Raw genomic sequence first — 19,686 nt, forward strand, 5'->3', positions numbered from 1 at the left:
AAGGAGGGAAGGATATACAGTGGAGAAAAGACAGCCTCTTCAATAAGTGGTGCTGGGAAAACTGGACAGCTACATGTAAAAGTATGAAATTAGAACACTCCCTAACACCACACACAAAAATAAACTCAAAATGGGTTAAAGACCTAAATGTAAGGCCAGACACTATCAAACTCTTAGAGGAAAACATAGGCAGAACACTATACGACATAAATCACAGCAAGATCCTTTTTGACCCATCTCCTAGAGAAATGGAAATAAAAACACAAATAAACAAATGGGACCTAATGAAACTTAAAAGCTTTTGCACAGCAAAGGATACCATAAACAAGACCAAAAGACAACCCTCAGAATGGGAGAAAATATTTGCAAATGAAGCAACTGACAAAGGATTAATTTCCAAAATTTATAAGCAACTCATGCAGCTCAATAACAAAAAAACAAACAACCCAATCCAAAAATGGGCAGAAGAACTAAATAGACATTTCTCCAAAGAAGATATACAGATTGCTAACAAACACATGAAAGAATGCTCAACCTCATTAATCATTAGAGAAATGCAAATCAAAACTACAATGAGATATCATCTCACACCGGTCAGATTGGCCATCATCAAAAACTCTAGAAACAATAAATGCTGGAGAGGGTGTGGAGAAAAGGGAACCCTCTTGCACTGCTGGTGGGAATGTAAATTGATACAGCCGCTATGGAGAACAGTATGGAGGTTCCTTAAAAAACTACAAATAGAACTACCATATGACCCTGCAATCCCACTACTGGGAATATACCCTGAGAAAACTATAATTCAGAAAGACTCATGTACCAAAATGTTCATTGCAGCTCTATTTACAATAGCCAGGACATGGAAGCAACCTAAGTGTCCATCAACAGATGAATGGATAAAGAAGATGTGGCACATATATACAATGGAATATTACTCAGCCATAAAAAGAAATGAAACTGAGTTATTTATAATGAGGTGGATGGACCTGGAGTCTGTCATACAGAGTGAAGTAAGTCAGAAGGAGAAAAACAAATACCGTATGCTAACACATATATATGGACTCTAAGGGAAAAAAATGTCATGAAGAGGTTAGTGGTAGGACGGGAATAAAACACAGACTTACTCGAGCGTGGACTTGAGGATATGGGGAGGGGGAGGGGTGGGCTGTGACGAAGTGGGGGAGTGGCAGGGACATATATGCACTATCAATTGTAAATTGGATAGCTGGTGGGAAGCTGCTGCATGGCACAGGGAGATCACCTCTGTGCTGTGTGACCGCCTGGGGGGGTGGGATAGGGAGGGTGGGAGAGAGGGTGATGCAAGAGGGAGGAGATGTGGGAGCATGTGTGTATGTATAACTGATTTAGTTTGTTGTAGAGGGAAAACTAACACACTATTGTAAAACAATTATACTACAATAAAGATGTTAAAAAAAAAAAAAAAAAAAAAAGAAAAGAAGGAAAACTGATATGCCACAACATGGATGAACTTGAGAAAATTATGCTAAATGAAATAAGTCAGTCACCAAAAGACAAATATTGTATGATTCCACTTAGGTATCTAGAATAGTCAAAGTCATAAAAACGAAGTACAATGTTGTTTAATGGGGATGAAGTTTTAGTTTTGCAAGATAAAGTTCTGGAGATTGATTGTACAATAATGTGAACATACTGACTTATACACTTAAAAATGATTAAGATGGTAGAGTTTATGTTATGAACGTTTTATCACAATTAAAAATTTTTAAATGTATATGGAATGTAGAGGATCTGGACTAGCCAAAATAATTTTAAACAGAAGAAAAAAATTGGAGAACTTATACCACCTGATCTCAAAACTTCTTATAAAGCTACAGTAATCAAGACAGTGTAGTACTGGCAAAAGGCTAGGTAAATAGATCAAAAGAACAGAATACAGAGTCCAGGAATAAGACCTTATGTTCAAGCGACTTTTAACAAAGAAGCCAAGGAAATTCAATGGGAAATGATAGTCTTTGTAACAAATAGTACTGGGCCAGTTAGAGGGCAATATGCATAAATATGAACTTACAGACACTCACCTCACACCACATACAAAATAAAATGCATTGTAGCTCTAAATTCAAGGGCTAAAATTATAAATCTTATGAAATAAAATAAAGGGGAAAAGTTTAAGGACCTTGGATCAGGCAAAATTTTTAAAGATGACACTTAAAACATGACCCATGAAAGAAAGATAAATGAAGGCTTTGTTATGAAACTTGATCAATGAAACTTGATCTGAGAATGTCATATATTCTATACCAAAATTCCATCAGGTTTTGTGTTTGTTTGTTTGTTTTTGTAGTAATTGACAATCTTATCCTAAAATTGACAATCTTATTCTAAAATGTATATGGAAATGTAAAATATCTAGAATTTGAATTTTTAACTTTGCATTAAAAAATAAAGTTGAGCCATAGACTAGGAGAATATATTTGAAAATCATATATCTGATAAAGACATATATCTAGAATACATAAAGAACTCAAACCTCAATAAACAAAGACAAAAAACCCAATTTTAAAATGGTCAAAAGATATGAATAAACATTTCACCAAAGATATATAAATGGCTAATAAGAAAATAAAAAGATGTTCAACATCATTAGTCATTAGAGAAATGCACATTAAAACCACAATAACATATCATTACACACATAGTAGAACAGCTATAATGCAAAATACTGACAGTACCAAGCTTTGGCAAAAATGTGGAGAAAATAAAACCCTCATATGTTAATGGTGAGAAATGTAAAATGGCAGACTTCCCTGGTTGTGCAGTGATTAAGAATCCACCTGCCAATGCAGGGGACACTGTTTGAGCCCTGGTCCAGGAAGATCCCACATGCCGTGGAGCAACTAAGCCCATACACCACAACTACTGAGCCTGCGCTATACAGCCTGCAAGCCACAACTGCTGAGCCCACGTCCCACAACTACTGAAGCCTGCGTGCCCGAGAGCCTGTGCTCCACGACAAGAAAAGCCACAGCAATGAGAAGCCCGCACACCGCAACGAAGAGTAGCCCCCGCTTGCCGCAACTAGAGAAAGCCTGCACACAGCAATGAAAACCCAACACAGCCCCCACCAAAAAAACAAAAAAGAAACGTTAAATGGCACAGACACTTTGGAAAATAGTTTGATAGTTTCTTGAAAAGTTAACAAGTACTAACCGTGGGACTCAACAATTCCACTCCTAGGTACCTACACAACAGCAGTAAAAATATGTCTTCACAAGGACCTGTACACAAAGAAATATCCCTAGCATCATTATCCTAACAGCCAAAAGTCTAAAAAAAAAATCTATATGTCCATCAATTGATGATTGAATAAACAAAATATGATATATCCATACAATGGAATATTATTCATCATTGGAAAGCAATGAACCACTACAATGAACATGCAACGCTGTAGAAGAACCTCAGAAATCTTACGCTAAGTGAAATAAGTCAGACACAAAAGATTGCATAGGAATGATTCCATTTAAATGAAATTTCTAGAAAAGACAAATCTATAGCAACAGATAGCAGACCAGTGGTTGCCCAGGGCTGGAAGTGGTAGCAAGGATTGATTGCAAAAAAGTACCAGGAAATTTTTGGTGCGATAGAAATGTTCTAAAACTCAATTGTAGTGATTATTGCACAGGTTTGTAAATTTACTTTAAAAATCATTGAATTATTTCCCTGGTGGTGCAGCGGTTAAGAATCTGCCTGCCAATGCAGGGGACATGGGTTTGAGCCCTGGTCCAGGAAGATCCCACATGCCACGGAGCAACTAAACCCGTGCACCACAACTACTGAGCCAGCACTCTAGAGCCCACTAGCCACAACTACTGAGCCTGCATGTCACAACTACTGAAGCCTGTGCACCTAGAGCCCATGCTCCACAGTAAGAGAAGCCACCGCAATGAGAAGCCGCGCACTGCAATGAAGAGTAGCCCTCACTTATGGCAACTAGAGAAAGCCTGTGTGCAGCAATGAAAAATAAACCCAATGCATCCAAAAAATAAATAAATAAATAGATCTATTTTTTAAAAATCATCGAATTGTACAGTTATAATGTGAATTTCAGAGTATGTAAATTAAACCTCAATAAAAGGAATTTAGACTAAACAATAAAACAATAGAAAATACTAGGCTGACTGCAGCAGAGACTTGTATTAGGGTGAATGCTCAGTCTCTTGTCATGTCCCCTTCTATCATAATTTCTTCCTGACCCACAGCAGTGCTCATCCTCACCAGCCCCACCATGGAAAATAAAACTGCTCAACATATTTCTGCCCTCTGGGCCATGGTTCACTGGACAATAAGTGAGCACCAGGTTGAGCTCATGAAGATTTAGATTTGAAATCAAGAAAGCAACATTGGTCTCTCTGTCATTGATCCTCTATTATGTATCTTCATAATTTGTTAATTACAAGAAAAAAAAAGTAGATATACAGGAAAAAATAATAAAAGTGGAAGAAGGAGTCTGCCTAGTCTTTCAACAATTTCCAAAATCCAGTCCTGGTTCTTACCATGATTCAGCTACATGACCCCTACTCTCATAGAGTGAGACATCTGTGAGGTCTTTAATAACAAGAAAAAATTCTTTTTGACCAAGTTAGTGTAAAGAGTCCTAACTAATGCAAGGATCAGTGCTTTCCAATTGAGGCAAGGAAACCTGAAGATGTGGGGAGGTGTTTTGGGTTTTCACAAGCTTTGGAGAGCATTACTGACATTTAATGGATGATAACCAGGTTTAATACATATTCTGAAATGTGAGGAATGGTCCACCTCAAGAAAAGTTCCTGCCCCAAACACTCAAGAGATTCCCATTGAGGAATAGTAACACAGACCTAGACTTACACTAGCAACATTTAAAAAGAAATTACAGAAACCCAGTGAAAATAAATCATCATGCCATCACACTAAAAAGTAAGAAATAGAGGTTCCTTCCAATTCATGAATACTACTTCTCAGGGGTAACCACCATTAACAGTTCAGTGTATATCCCTGTAGCCTTTTGTCTTTGCTTAGAAGAACACATCTAGATTTGCAACACAAAACACATTATCTTTCACTTAAAAATATATCAACTATCATTTTAAGTAATAAGTAACCAAGGAACAAGAATGTAAAGGTTATTGTTATAAAATATTTAAAATAGATAACTATAAATGTTGTGTCATAACACTGTCTGATATGTATTATAAGATATTTTCAAATTTTAAAACTCAAATATTTATGTCAAAGAGTGTTCTGCCTATGTTTTCCTCTAAGAGTTTTATATTGTCCAGCCTTACATTTAAGTCTTTAATCCATTTTGAGTTTATTTTTGTGTATGGTGTTACGGAGTGTCCTAATTTCATTCTTTCACATGTAGCTGTCCAGTTTTCCCAGCACCACTTACTGAAGACACTGTCTTTTCTCCTTGTACACTTCTGCTTCCTTTGTCATAGATTGGGTGACCATAGGTGCATGGGTTTAGCTCTGGGCTTTCTATCCTGTTCCATTGATCTATATTTCTGTTTTTGTGCCAATACCATACTGTCTTGATTACTGTAGCTTTGTAGTATAGTCTGAAGTCAGGGAGCCTTATTCATCCAGCTTCATTTTTCTTTCTCCAGATTGCTTTGGTCATTTGGGGTCTTTTGTGTTTCCATACAAATTGTAAAACTTTTTGTTCTAGTTCTGTAAAAAATGCCATTGGTAATTAGATAGGGATTGCACTGAATCTGTAGATTGCTTTGGGTAGTATACTCGTTTTCACAATGCTGATTCTTCCGATCCCAGAACATGGTATATCTCTCCATCTATTTGTGTCATATTTGATTTCTTTCATCAGTGTCTTGTAGTTTTCTGCATATAGGTCTTTTGCCTCCCTAGGTAGGTTTATTCCTAGGTATTTTATTCTTTTGTTGCAATGGTAAATGTGTATAGCACAGGAAAAAAAAATAAGGTACAATCTGTTTGCGGGACATTTATTAAGTTAACCTTAGAAATACATTTCAATATACATTAGGTGCAGACAAATACTGTTTGATTCCACTTATACGAGGTACCTAGAATAGTCAGATTCATAGAGTCAGAAAGTACACTTGTTGATGCCAGGGGCCGAGGGGTAGGGGTGGGGGTGGGGTGGGGTTGGGGAGGAAGAATGGGAAGTTAATGTTTAAAGGGGACAGAGTTTCAGTTTCAGGAGGGTTAAAAATTCGGGAGATGGATGATGGTGAGAGTTGCACAACAATGTGAATGTACTTAGTGCCACTGAACTGTGCAGTTAGATATGGTTAAAATAGTATGTTTTATATTATGTGACTTTTACCACAATTTAAAAAAACATTAAAAAAACTCGAAGATAATTTTATTTCCATCTTCATGAAAATTTACATATAGCAGTACTTCATAGGTAGCAACTAATAGGAGGTGGAGGGGACTAAAATTGAATAAAATGACCTGTGCAACTTCTCTACATGCCAAAAATGTTTAAAAATCAAAACAAAACAGCCTTCAGGGCACATAGTAAATCATATATCTCACTGTGAGAGAGGCTTAAACTAAAGCCAAAGAATGTGATTTACTACCAGCATTACCAAAGTCCCCCACAGCCTTCACTACACTGCATGATGGTAGGATTTCATCTCGTAACTGTTCTAATTTCTCACCTGAACTTTTTTTCTCCCTAGAATGATATTATCTTTCAAATTACACTCTAGAAGAATTCATCACTCTGACAATGTATCATTAATCAAAGTAAAGAGGGTTGATATTTTATAGCATTTTGGAATGGATGGCACCTTATAGAAATTAAGGTCCAACAGTAAAAGTTTTAGTTTAGTTAGAAAAATGATATACTTTATGCTAGTGTCAGTGCTTCAAAACTCTATCATCATCATCCCAAACCCTGTCTATCCAGCAACATTAATAATCATGTTGACATAACCATGCATCCTTATATGATCCAGAAGTTCTAGCTCAAAGAAGTTCACATGTGATTTAGACCGACATTACTTCCTGTTTGAAAAAAAATGTTGAAATGTCTCTTTTCATGGTCCTAACTTTCACTGATTTTCCAGTTGCAAAATTTTAGAAGAGATTTACTGCAACCACAGCCTTGTATTAAAAATGGAAAAATCTACTGATGTGTATAAAATGGATGACTAATAAATAAATAAATAAACACTTTTTTAAAAAACAGAAAACTCTAATTCCTGTAGAAGAGTTTTGTTATTTCATTGGTACTTGCTAGGCAAATAGATAATACAGGTAGAGACAGAGGTATACACATATACACATACACAGAAAAAATTGTGTTACATATACACAGAACCCAAGAAACATTATGAATTCACTGGTTACAATGACTGTTGAACACAGTTGGACTTTTAACTATAAAAATCATTTCAGGAAGATGAAATTTGCACTAATGGAAATTTTTAAAAAGGAATATATATATATGTATATATATATATAATATATATGTGTATGTATATAGGGGTTTGGGGCCTTACTTTTGAGAAAACACTTCCCTCCCATATAGAGAATATTTTCCCAAGTACAGTTTTTTCTGGTTTCCTTGACGTGAATTAACTCATATGCAATTGGTAAATAGGGGAATGATGTCAGTATAAAACTATGGAGTTTTATTGATTAAGTTTTTCTTTTCCAGCATATTACTGTTTTGAGGCAATCGGGGGCAAGCTGTCTCACAATTAAAGCCAAAATCTTAGCAATATATAAAGATCTTAGGGAAAAAAGAAGCTGAAAATCTATAAAAATGCCTCCCCACAGTGCAAGTTCAGACTACTTTAATGACTTTAATGACCATGCATTCCACTAAGTTAAGCTATCTGTAAAAAATGTGAGTGCAGATAAAGAAGTAGTAAAGATACTCTCTGGGCTTCCCTGGTGGCGCAGTGGTTGAGAATCCGCCTGCCGATGCAGGGGACACGGGTTCGTGCCCTGGTCCGGGAAGATCCCACATGCCGCGGAGCGGCTGGGCCCGTGAGCCATGGCCACTGAGCCTGCGTGTTCGGAGCCTGTGCTCCGCAACAGGAAAGGCCACAACAGTGAGAGGCCATACTCTCTGATTTAAAACAATGGATTAATAAAGGAGGCAACAGTTTGATTCAGAGTTTTCATTTTGACAAAAATGACGTCATTAGAAGTGAATTCTACGAGGACCTATATCACAGAGAAGGAAACACAAGTCCTCAAGGAACATGTGCCAGTGGTTTTATAAGGATGGTAAACTGTTTTTGTTAGGGCTCTGATTGCAAAGTGCCATGGGATTTGAGTGGCCTTCCCCTAACCCTAATTTTTCCTGGAGCCCTATTAGATAGGTAGGGGATTATCCAGAATGGGAAGTTTTTCAGAAATTGTATATTGTTACGGCAGTAATACATGTACAGTAAAGAACTGTGCTTTATAGTAAAATATATTTTTTTATTAAAACTCATCAAAACATTTGCTCAATGTATATTTCTCCAAAGAAACCTCCAAAGATTATTTTGCTAGCATATTTCTATTTATATATTTATATATATATATATTAAATACAGTGCTTGATGATAATGTAAGAATCCTGTTAACTAAAATCAACAATAACAAACCAGACTAAATCTCTCTGAGTTGGAACTACATAGAAAAGAAGGAATACTAAACATACCAAGCAGATAAATTTTCTCAAATTATCATGTATCTATGATAAGATGCAATAAGCCCATGAAATTTCCTCCTAGTAAAACTATCTTTGCAGAGTAAAAATTATTTATAAAAATATATAACTATGAACATCCTAACCCAATAAACAAGAATGAAAAAGACTGAGATAAGAGGTGGATGGGCCCCTGGGCTGGACAGATGGTATTTGTCAAGCGGAGTAAAATTGGAGCTTTGTTTTCCCTAGACACTTCAAGGACCAAGTTAATGACAGGAGCTGAGCTCTGCTGGATTAAAGAAATAAGATGACCACTCTTGAGGTCAAGGAGACCTCCTTGACTGCACATGTGCAGAAAGGCTCCTTGGGGGTCAAAAGGGAGGGGCGCCACCCCATAATAGGTGCTGTCAAACCTCCCACTGGCCTCTGTGCTGGAATCCATCTTGGTAAAACATGCGCAGGCATGTTGGGGAGTGTCCTAGAACAGGTCAGATGTGGGAAGAGAAGTGAAATAATTGGTCAAAGGTAAACAAAGACTGGGACTAACTGCCCTGTACAAATGATTTAACCATCTCTTTACTACACTCCTCATTAGGGAGGACACCCACACCCTTCCTCTCCAGGTGTGTATTTCTGCCTTGCTTCTGTCTTAAATAAAAAAAAACAGTTTCTCTGTGTTCTCCCCCACATATCGCACTGTGTCTCTAATAATAAACTTTGTACCTGTTTTTACAGTTTTTGCCTCCTTAAGAAATTGATTTTTCAAATGGGGCAAGAGCCAGGGGAACTTTGCTTCTGGCCTCTAGCCCCTGGTGGCTAGGATTCCTGGTTTTCATTCAGGCTACCCAGGTTCAATTCCTGGGCAGGGAAATAAGACCCTGCTGCTGTCTCTCTGAGATCAAGATGGAGCTACATCTCTCAATTTTTTCACATTATTAAAATATATACTCTATTCTTAGAGCAAATTGTTATTTTGCTTTTCTGATGAATGCACCTTTACAGATAGTCTTAGTACAAATTTATTCCCTAAAAACAGGCTTTACCATAGGGTCAACTCTGAATTTTCCATGAAAGTTGAAGTAAAAGGTATCCATAAATAAAGGACTTGACCAAAGTTTTCGTCTACTGTTAGGATCAAAAGAAAGAAAGAAAAAAGTCAACTTCAGGCCAGCTGAAAGATAAAGAAACAAAGGACAGGAATTTCCATATAGCAGACACCAGAAAGAAAAACAGAGTTTGAGTAAAAGTCCCCGTATAAATACATGAAGAAACAGGAGAAAACTAAATATTTATAGGATGAAAGAAAATTGCAACAGAGAAACTCAAAACAGAATCGTTTCAAATCCAGTTCTGCTCATCATATTTCTAAAAACAGATATGAAATTTGCATGAGTAGTACAAAAATGTCAATGGTATAAAGAACTACTTATTGCAAGCTAGTTAGGAATCAAATCCTGGAAGTGTGAAATTCATGTGACTGAAGTTTATTGCTTATTCCAGCATCATTTCAGTATAACTTTAAGTAGAACTTAAAGGACCCTTAGATTTACCTTTCCTCTAAAGGTCTAATGGAAACCACAGGCTTTATTAATCAAAGATTTATGTGTTATTATTCCTCCTTGACACATAAGGGATAATAAAAAAATAAGCAAGTACCTGGACACAGGCCTCAGATTATAAATGCAATTTACTATTCAATAGACAGTAAATGTCAAATAAAAGTAATCTGGACTCAGTATTTAGTACTATCATAAAGTAATGTGAGAGTAACAAAATAAAACACACTAATGCCATTAAACTATTTAAAAACAAGACAATAAAGCATATAAATGTAATAGCTAAAAAAATAATATGTCAAAAATTTTAAATCACTTGATATTAAGAAAAATAACAAAATGTGATCTCAGCCTTTCAAATTTTATTACAACATTAAAAATTCTATTTAGACAGCAATCTTAAAAGTGAGCCAGGGGCTTCCCTGGTGGCGCAGTGGTTGAGAGTCCGCCTGCTGATGCAGGGGACACGGGTTCGTGCCCCGGTCCGGGAGGATCCCACGTGCCGCGGAGCGGCTGGGCCCGTGAGCCATGGCCGCTGAGCCTGTGCGTCCGGAGCCTGTGCTCCGCAACGGGAGAGGCCGCGACAGTGAGAGGCCCGTGTACCACAAAAAAAAAAAAAAAAAAAAAAAAGTGAGCCAGAATAGCAACAAGAAAACAATGTAGTAAATTCACACCTGCAATCTGCTTTCTATTTGCAGCTTTGATGCCATATAATTATGCACTATATTAATTATCTTAGCAAGTACTTACTATTGTTTTCAACTAATATTACATGTATAATGCATCCAGATGAGTTAGCTGCTTTTAGCAATTACGCATATTTGAGATACATGAAGAACAAATGATTTAATATGCAATGATTTGAATAACAGATTTTTAGGCATAGCAGAATAAACTCACTAATAAATAACAATCAATAATTTGTCATTCGTTTTCTTATACATAGTAATGCTACTACTATGTATAAGTAGTACATCACAATTGACAATGTTTATCCCATAAATACCAATGAATGTAAAAAATAGAAAAAAACTACTGTAAAATTTGTCAGACTCCATGAAAAACATGTAAGATAATATGGGTAGCACCTGTAAATTATAAAGACTCCTCAAGGGGCCTCCCTGGTGGCAGTGGTTGAGAGTCCGCCTGCCGATGCAGGGGACGCGGGTTCGTGCCCCCGTCCGGGAAGATCCCACATGCTGCGGAGCGGCTGGGCCCGTGAGCCATGGCCGCTGAGCCTGCGCGTCCGGAGCCTGTGCTCCGCAACGGGAGAGGCCACAGCAGTGAGAGGTCCACGTAACGCAAAAAAATAAAAAATAAAAATAAATAAAAAATAAAGACTCCTGAAATAATCAGCATCAATGTGATTGATTAAAGGTTCAGACAGGTGGTTAGACTAATGATTTTTTTTTAAATAACACACATTTATTATCTCATGAGTTCCATGAGTCAGAGTCTAGTTCCAGCTTAACTGGATGCTCTGCTCAAGATCTTAGAAGGCTGCAGGCAAGGTGTGGGCCAGGCTGCAATCCTTCCTGAGTTTGGGGTTCTCTTCCAAGCTCACAGGGTTGTTGACAGAATGCAGTTCCTGAAGCTACAGGACTGAAGTTCTGGTTTTCTTGCTTGCTGCCAGCCTGAGGCTGCTCTCAGTTCCTAGAGGCTGCCCACACTTTCTTGCTATGTGTCCTTCTCCCTCTCCCAGGCCCTCTCACTACAGGGCAGGTTACTTCTTTAAAGCCAACAAGAGGATCTCTCTGACCTCAGGGAGGGTCTCGGTCTCCCTTTTAAGAGCTTTCATGTGATTAAGCCAGGTCCTCAGCTCCTTTTTGATAACTCAGAATCAACTTATTTGGAACCATAATGACATCTGCAAATCCCCTTGACCTTTGTCATATTCTATTGGCAAGTCACAGGTTATGGTCCCCTCCAATATTGAGCTTCTATTATTTTCTATTTGCATAAGGAAGAAGTCTGTATTTTTCTAAAATTTTACCTCACTGTATTTTCACAAAAGTCTTCCAAAATATGTATTATTATAATACTTTTTAAAAATCCCTAAAACTAAAAGTAACAATTTCATTAATTCTTTAGAGTCATTATCATTAAAATACTTTGTTTTCTAGATTCTAAATTTAGATGGTCTAAGAACTGCATTGAATTTTTACAAATACTATATCCTGACTAATAAAACCTAATGCATGGAGCACCTGCTATGAGCAGAATACTTTTATATTTGTTGTCATTTAATCAGGTCCTCACAACATCTCTGCAAGCTTCTGAGCTTGCATATATGAGTTTTATCTTAAAGATTCTTTTAGCATAAATATTACAGAAACACCCTCTTTTCCCTTTGAGATGAATTCAGGCCACCTCTGCATTAAACCCTAGCACTGCATCTTCCTTCTCCACTGCATCTGTAACTCTGTCACTTGATTCTGTAATATATTCCCTGAACCATTAATGTTCTTCCAATTCTTCACTGGTGGTATCAGAAGCCATGCTCTTACTTTTCCACACACTTTTCAAATATGGTCTTTTCACTTTCCCTAGCTTTTCCTAGTACTGGCATCTAAAAATATCATCATCACAGATATGGTTTCACTGAAGTGCAGGTTATTTAAAATATGTCTCACATTTTGAAACTGTCTTCTCAAAAATCCTTATCAACATTTCTCCAAGGAAGATATAAAATGGCCATAAGCACATGAAAAGATGTTCAACATAATTAGTAATCAGGAAAATGCAAATGAAAACCGTAATGAGATACTACTTCACGCCCACTAGGTCAAAAAGTGAGATTAATAACTGTTGGCTAGGGCACAGAGAAATCACAACTTTCATATTCTGTTGATAGGTGTAAAATGGAGCAGCCACTTTGGAGAACACTCTGGCAGTTCCTCAAACAAATATTAGAGTTACCATACAACCCAGTAAGTTCACTACTAGAGATATAACAACGAAAAATTAAAACATATGCCCACAAAAACCTGTCCATAAATATTCACAGCAGCATTATTCATAATGGCCGAAAGATGGAAACATCCAAATGTCCATCAGACAGTGAATGGATAAACAAAATGTGATATATCCATACAATGGAATGTTATTTGGCCATAAATAAATGAAGCACAGATACATGCCACAACATGGATGAAACTTGAAAACATTATACTAAGTAAAGGCAGCTAGTCAAAAAGACCACATATTGTATGATTCAATTTATATTAAATATCTAGAATGGGCTAATCCATAGAGTCAAAAAGTAGATAAGTCGTTGCCAGGGGAATTACAGGGAGGATGGTAGGGGGGATGGGAATAGTAGCAAAATGGTACAGGATTTCTTTTTGAAGTGATAAAAATGTTCTACAATTAACTGTGGTGATAGTTGCACATATCCGTGAATGTACTAAAATCTATTGAATTATAAACTTTAAATGGATAAGTTGTATAGTATGTGAGTTATATATTAATAAAACTGTTTTTAAAAAATTCTTGTCTATGATGCCTCTATAAGTGCTCTTGATCTATCTTTTGGGTAACCCATCATTCTGTCTTTAGAAATTTTGGTTAATCAAAGACTTAACTGCAATGCCCTCCAAGGAGTCTACCTGGGTAAACTAAACTTTCAGACTCACCAGGCTGTCAGCAAACCACTCTTGGCAACAGTCTGCTCACAAGGATAAGAACAGGAACAACAGTTTACCAAGGGGATGGCATCAGTTGTTATTCTTGGGAGTCTTGCAATAGTTCACGCAGAAGTACAGCTCAGATAGATGAGGGGCAGACCTGGTTTAGAAGCCTTATTTCCCACCAGAGTCAATCCCCATCTGCAGGTTTCCAGAGCCCCACAGCCCACGTGCCAGCTACAAAGCTCGCCATGTTCAGGGAGCTGTGGCTTACCCCAAGTATTTATAGTCCTCCCATTAGATGCAATTTGCCAATGAGGAGTCATGTTTACCATGAATATTCTGTCTAGGAACATAGGTGACATTAGGACCTTTGTCTGTTTCCCAGGAAAAGGGCTGGAAAGTTAACTAAAGGTCAAATTCTCAGACACAAGAGGAAAAGCTTTTCTTAACCTTTCAACATAATATATAACCATACGTTCTTTTTTTTCAGTACGCGGGCCTCTCACTGTTGTGGTGGCCCCTCCCATTGCGGGGCACAGCCTCTGGACGCGCAGGCCCAGCGGGCATGGCTCACGGGCCCAGCCGCTCCGTGGCATGTGGGATCTTCCCGGACCGGGGCACGAACCCGTGTCCCCTGCATCGACAGGCGGACTCTCAACCACTGCACCACCAGGGAAGTCCCATACATTCTTTTAATTGTCCAATCTTCGGTTTTCAAAATTTAGAGAGAAATAAACTTTGCCATTTAAAATGTAATTATAAATTATTTCACGAGCTTGATCATATCATTCAGGATTTATTCATGCTTTCACTCATTCAAAAATGAGATTTTTACATGCCAGGTACAATGTTAAGCACTAATACAGTGATGAACATGACAGAAATAGTTCCTCTCCTTACAAGATGTGAAATTTATCAGAAGAGATAAAAGAGTAAAAAGTCAATAACAATATAGTTTAAAAAATCCTTTGACAGAAGTTCAAAGTTAAAATCATATTGAATCACATTCATAAATAGCAAATTTATAATTTTTTTAGGATATTGACATTATCTGGACTCTAAAATCATGTGAATTTATGATAATTCCTTTTTGAGAGAACATTTACTCCCCAACCTTATATTTCTATCTTATTTGTGAGACTGGGAGAAGAAAGTGAGTGTGCTGACCTCTGCCCCTTCCAGGTTCTCCAAGGGCTACCTGTCCAGAGAGGGATGTATTCCAGTCTAGATCTCCACTAAGGAGTTTTTCTGGGTAGGTCCTGCCCTGTCAAAGGGAAAAGTCTATAACATTGGGGTGGGGGGGAGGGCAAAAAGTTCAGTTCCAGGAAATATCAGGAAGCTGATCTGTCTGAACACCCATGCTACAACCACCAATTCTGATTGTATCAATAATAAAACTGATATTTTGATTTCTACTTTCTGACTCTAATACCTATTTCTCAATTGGTTTAGAACATGGAAAGTGAAGAAAGAGATGTTATATATTGCCCTTCAAAAATTGCAGTACACTCTAAAACTGGCCAACAATTATCTGTACTGTAATCTCATTCTGAATTACATATTGTCACAGGTCAGGTTGACCAAGAAACAAATTCTGAGATTTGCCTGCCTGACTTTTACTGGGGAGTTCTGTGAGAAGAACACCTGTGGGTGAGTGAAGGAAGCAGAACTGGGCAAAGAAGAGAGTTGAATTTGATGCAATTGCCAATCCCAAGGGAGGAGCTGTGATGGCCCATCGGAGTTGTCCCCAATTGAGGCAAGAGGTAGCTGGGTATTTGTACCCTAACACAGACCACATATTGGCCCAGAGGACGGGCTGCCTCCAGGGATGGAGTGTAGGCTTGCAGGTGGCAGTTCTCTTTGGGCAAAGTCAATTCCAGGGGAGAGACTCAACTATGATACAAATGCAGGCAACATTCCAGGCAGCTAGGGTAGTGAGTGTCTCATTTCTAAAGAAGATCTGCGTGGCACACATAGCATCTACATTATGTGTGTACACAGCATTTAAAATGCGTACATTAGCATCATCCAAGTAAGCAACCACGATATTATCCAAATGACCAGCTATGGCCTAAAATTACTGTATTATCCTGAACATTACAGAATAATGGTAGTGTGAGCCTAAAAGCTGATACTGGTCATTGTCAAATGAAAGAAAAAAATCTACCATTTTTCTACCAAAGTTGGAAAGCATAAATAGTATTATGATAACTGAGGTTCTGCCTGGTAATTATTTTCCTGTAGTTATGTTCAAGCAAACAAATATTCCCACTTATAATCCATATTTATGTAGGTATACCTTACTTTGTAGATAAAAAAGTGAAAACGCTGCATATAGATGCCTCATATTAGAAAACATAAAAATTCTACCTCAGTTATCTCTTCTCTCATTACTAACCACCCATCTTCCCAAGGTCTCTCCTTTCCAGTTAAGAAAATCTCCATTCTAATTAAGAAAATATATATTCCAGAATCTATTAATGATTTTCTTAATCCAGCCTCCCCTTGCGCATGTCATACTTCACAATGAAATGCCTTTTGTTTGTTTTTCCTCCTATTTTCCCTTATCTCTGATTAACCTTGTCTCTTCTTTGATCTTTTGCTGTTAAAAGGAAATAGGAATTCCTGATATATTGAGGCCTTATTTTTCACCAATGTGAGGCTTACCAAGTGAAAAAACCTTTTGTTTTAACCCTTAGTGTTGAAAATCATTCTAAATACAGAAGTAGAATTTTCATCCTTAGTAATTCCCCTCATGAATTTACACATCATTTTGCAGATAATTAACTATTTCACAGAGGTTAGAGAAGGTTAAAAAAAAAAAAAACTTGTGCTGAAATCACTTCCAAGTATTAATCAATCGTAAATCAAAAGAAAGACCCTTTGAAATTATGTTAGTCAACATGGAAATGGTAATAGTTTGTCTTCAATTTTTCAGGGATTTATCTCTTAAGTGAAACAAGATATGCCAGGACAAAATGGTCCCTACTGACTGTGAACTTTGTAAAGACTCACTGGTATGTAGGCTGGGGGCTGAAATGATTAACAACACTCAAAATAAGCTATTCTTCATAATAACCAGAAATGCCAACATAGGTTAAATAATATAAAGTACAGCAGTCATTAGCCTAGAATGCTTGCTTTTTATATAGTAATGCTTAATATTCAGATATAAGATGTCTGCTCTAACTTCTCAGATTAGGTATGAATTCAATAGTCAACAAAAAACAAAATCTCATGACTTCTTTTTCTTTGTCTTCACAGTTTGCGTATTTTTAAAATTGAGATACAGTTGCTGTACAATATTATATGTTACATGTGTACAAAAAAAAAAAAATCTCATGACTTTGACAGTTACCAAAGTGGTGGAAAACTAAAAATGCTATGGCTCGTTAATTAGGGCTAAACAGAAAGAGGTATCCACTTGCTGAACAATGGCCATCAGGCCAAGACACAACAGCATCAAGAACCTTACCTTAATGCACAGGGAAGAATGATGGAAACAAGAAGAAGAAAAGCAAGATGACTGAAAAAAAAAAAGGGCTAAATAGTAGACAGAAATAATAAGAAAATGGCAGATAGTTAATGGGACAATTGATTAAATTCAAGATGGGATGGCAGAGAATGGATAAGGCCATGATAGAGAAGCAAAAATAAAGTACTAACCAGAAGAGCAAATCGCTGAGGATGAATGTGTAGCGACACATATTACATCAGCTAGTTGAGACCTCCTATTAACTGTTATAACAGCTACTGGTCAACATAATGGGCAGGAGTCACCAATATATAGTGAGACTCTGTCCACTGTACACTTTACTAAGATCGGAGGGAGTAGGTTATATATTCTGAAATAGCTTCCTCTAAAAAAAACTTTTTTTTAATTTTAAAATTTTAGTTGAAAAAAATAAAGGGTCAAATTTACTTGAATTATGTAAAAAAAGATAGCTCCTTCAAAGTATTTCATTACTTAGAAATCTGTGTACATAAAATGATGTTATATACAAAGAGAGTAGTAACCATGTATGTTTAGCTCCCAATACAGGTGGTCTCTGTTTGCTCTTTTCTAAGGGTCAGCCTCACAATCTGACTTCCTCAGCAGACAATGAACTTCCCAGGAAAATCCTCAAGATAGCACCAAGTAGCAAGTTTGGTCTCCACAGACTAGAGGGCAATCCAGAGGAGTAACATAAATATAGAAGATATATAGTTATTTATCATTATTTAACTTTAAAATATATACATAAGAGAATCCCTGTATTTGAAAAAAAACTCTCAAGGATTCATTATTACTTGCTATGCTCTTTGATTTGTATACATATTATGAAATTCATTTATGTTAATTTCTAGAGATGAATGCATCTTCTACAATTAGAAATTCACTAGGAACTTCAATACCATTCTACTATTTCTGGCTTACCAACCTTTCCTCCCCTGCAACCAAAACTAGAAAATGTGATGCTGGGATGAGATGAAGCTTATATTCAGTAAATATTAATCCTCTCACTTCAGCATCAATTCCACATTTAGAATTTTATAAGAATATAATTTACAAAAATCATGTTCTTTTATGTTAAGATATCAAATATATCCATTTTAATGACATTAACATGGAATAGAAAAGCACTCAGTGTTTACTATAATATGCTATGTCACATTACTTTTAGTAAGCATGATTTGACCATGTCATATCTGCCTCTGGATTACAATAAACCATATCATGGCAAAGTCTGACAGTGTTCTGAAATTGAATGTGGGCGGGGGCGAGGACTGAGAGAGAGGAGAGAGGGGAAGGAAGGGAGAGAGAAAAGAGAATCCGATTTAGATAAATCTTGAAGGTCAAATACTGAAGTTGAGGGAAGGAGCCATGTCTGATTCTTCTTTGTACCCTCCACACCAGCTAGCACAGTGCCTAAATTCACTAAGCGGTAATTCAGAAAATGTGCTGAATAAATCACTGAATGGAAAATTCTAAGAATTCACACTGGGATAATTACACTCCTTACCCTTACAGTGGAGTGCCTTTAGTTAAATTCTATATTATTTGCATATTAACAATTACACTCACTTTTGTATACATTAATTTTCATTTCCTATGACTGTCCAGTCTTAGGATACTTCCTGAGGCAGGGGAGTAGTTGCTGGATTTCTTTTTGTTTTCCCTCCATCACTTCTGCCAGAAGGCTCTAAACACTGACTAGCCACTCAAAAGTTAACAGACTTCCGGTAAATACTGATAAAAGTAAGGTCAGTTTTATGCTTTGTGGTTATCATGACTTGGGTCATCAGCATCTGTGAGAGCTACCAATATTTATATATGTTGAAGCAACACGTAGATTGAAGTCTACCTTCTAAATACAGATAATATCAATATTAAAATTTACAAGATAATATTTAATCCTTCAATCCATTATACAAGGTACTCGATTCTCACTTTTATTTCCAGGTCCTTAAGAGGAGGATCCTAGTGTTATTCATCTGTGTAGGGTCAGTGCTATGCACAATGAATGAAATCTATGACAAAACAATGTATCATCAAACGTTAACTGGTATAATGTTATATCAATATTTAACCATATTTATTTTTTAAGTATTAGAATCTTAAAGCCATCTGACAGGGTTTGAGTTTAGGCATTTCAAAAAACAACAACTATATGAGGATAAATAAAAGTTTGTGATATGTAGGAGGAAAAGTAGAAACCTGAGAGATAAGCTTATTTAAAAAATAGTGGGGGAGGAAAAATTAAAGACAAATTTTTTTTAAATAAACATGAGAAGAAAACGAGATTTCTATTTATAAACTAGATAGAATAATACTTAAAACAAATCGTGTGTTCATTTG

General features: G+C 36.8%; 1 protein-coding gene across 1 annotated transcript in view; it reads right to left on the reverse strand.

Annotated features, from left to right (window-relative positions):
- Positions 1–19,686, reverse strand: part of ZBBX (zinc finger B-box domain containing) — a 116,784-nt gene that overhangs the window by 69,348 nt on the left and 27,750 nt on the right. The gene's annotated exons all lie outside the window — the stretch shown is intronic.

This window comes from Kogia breviceps, chromosome 5, assembly GCF_026419965.1.
Source record: "Kogia breviceps isolate mKogBre1 chromosome 5, mKogBre1 haplotype 1, whole genome shotgun sequence".
NCBI classification, from domain to species: domain Eukaryota; kingdom Metazoa; phylum Chordata; class Mammalia; order Artiodactyla; family Physeteridae; genus Kogia; species Kogia breviceps.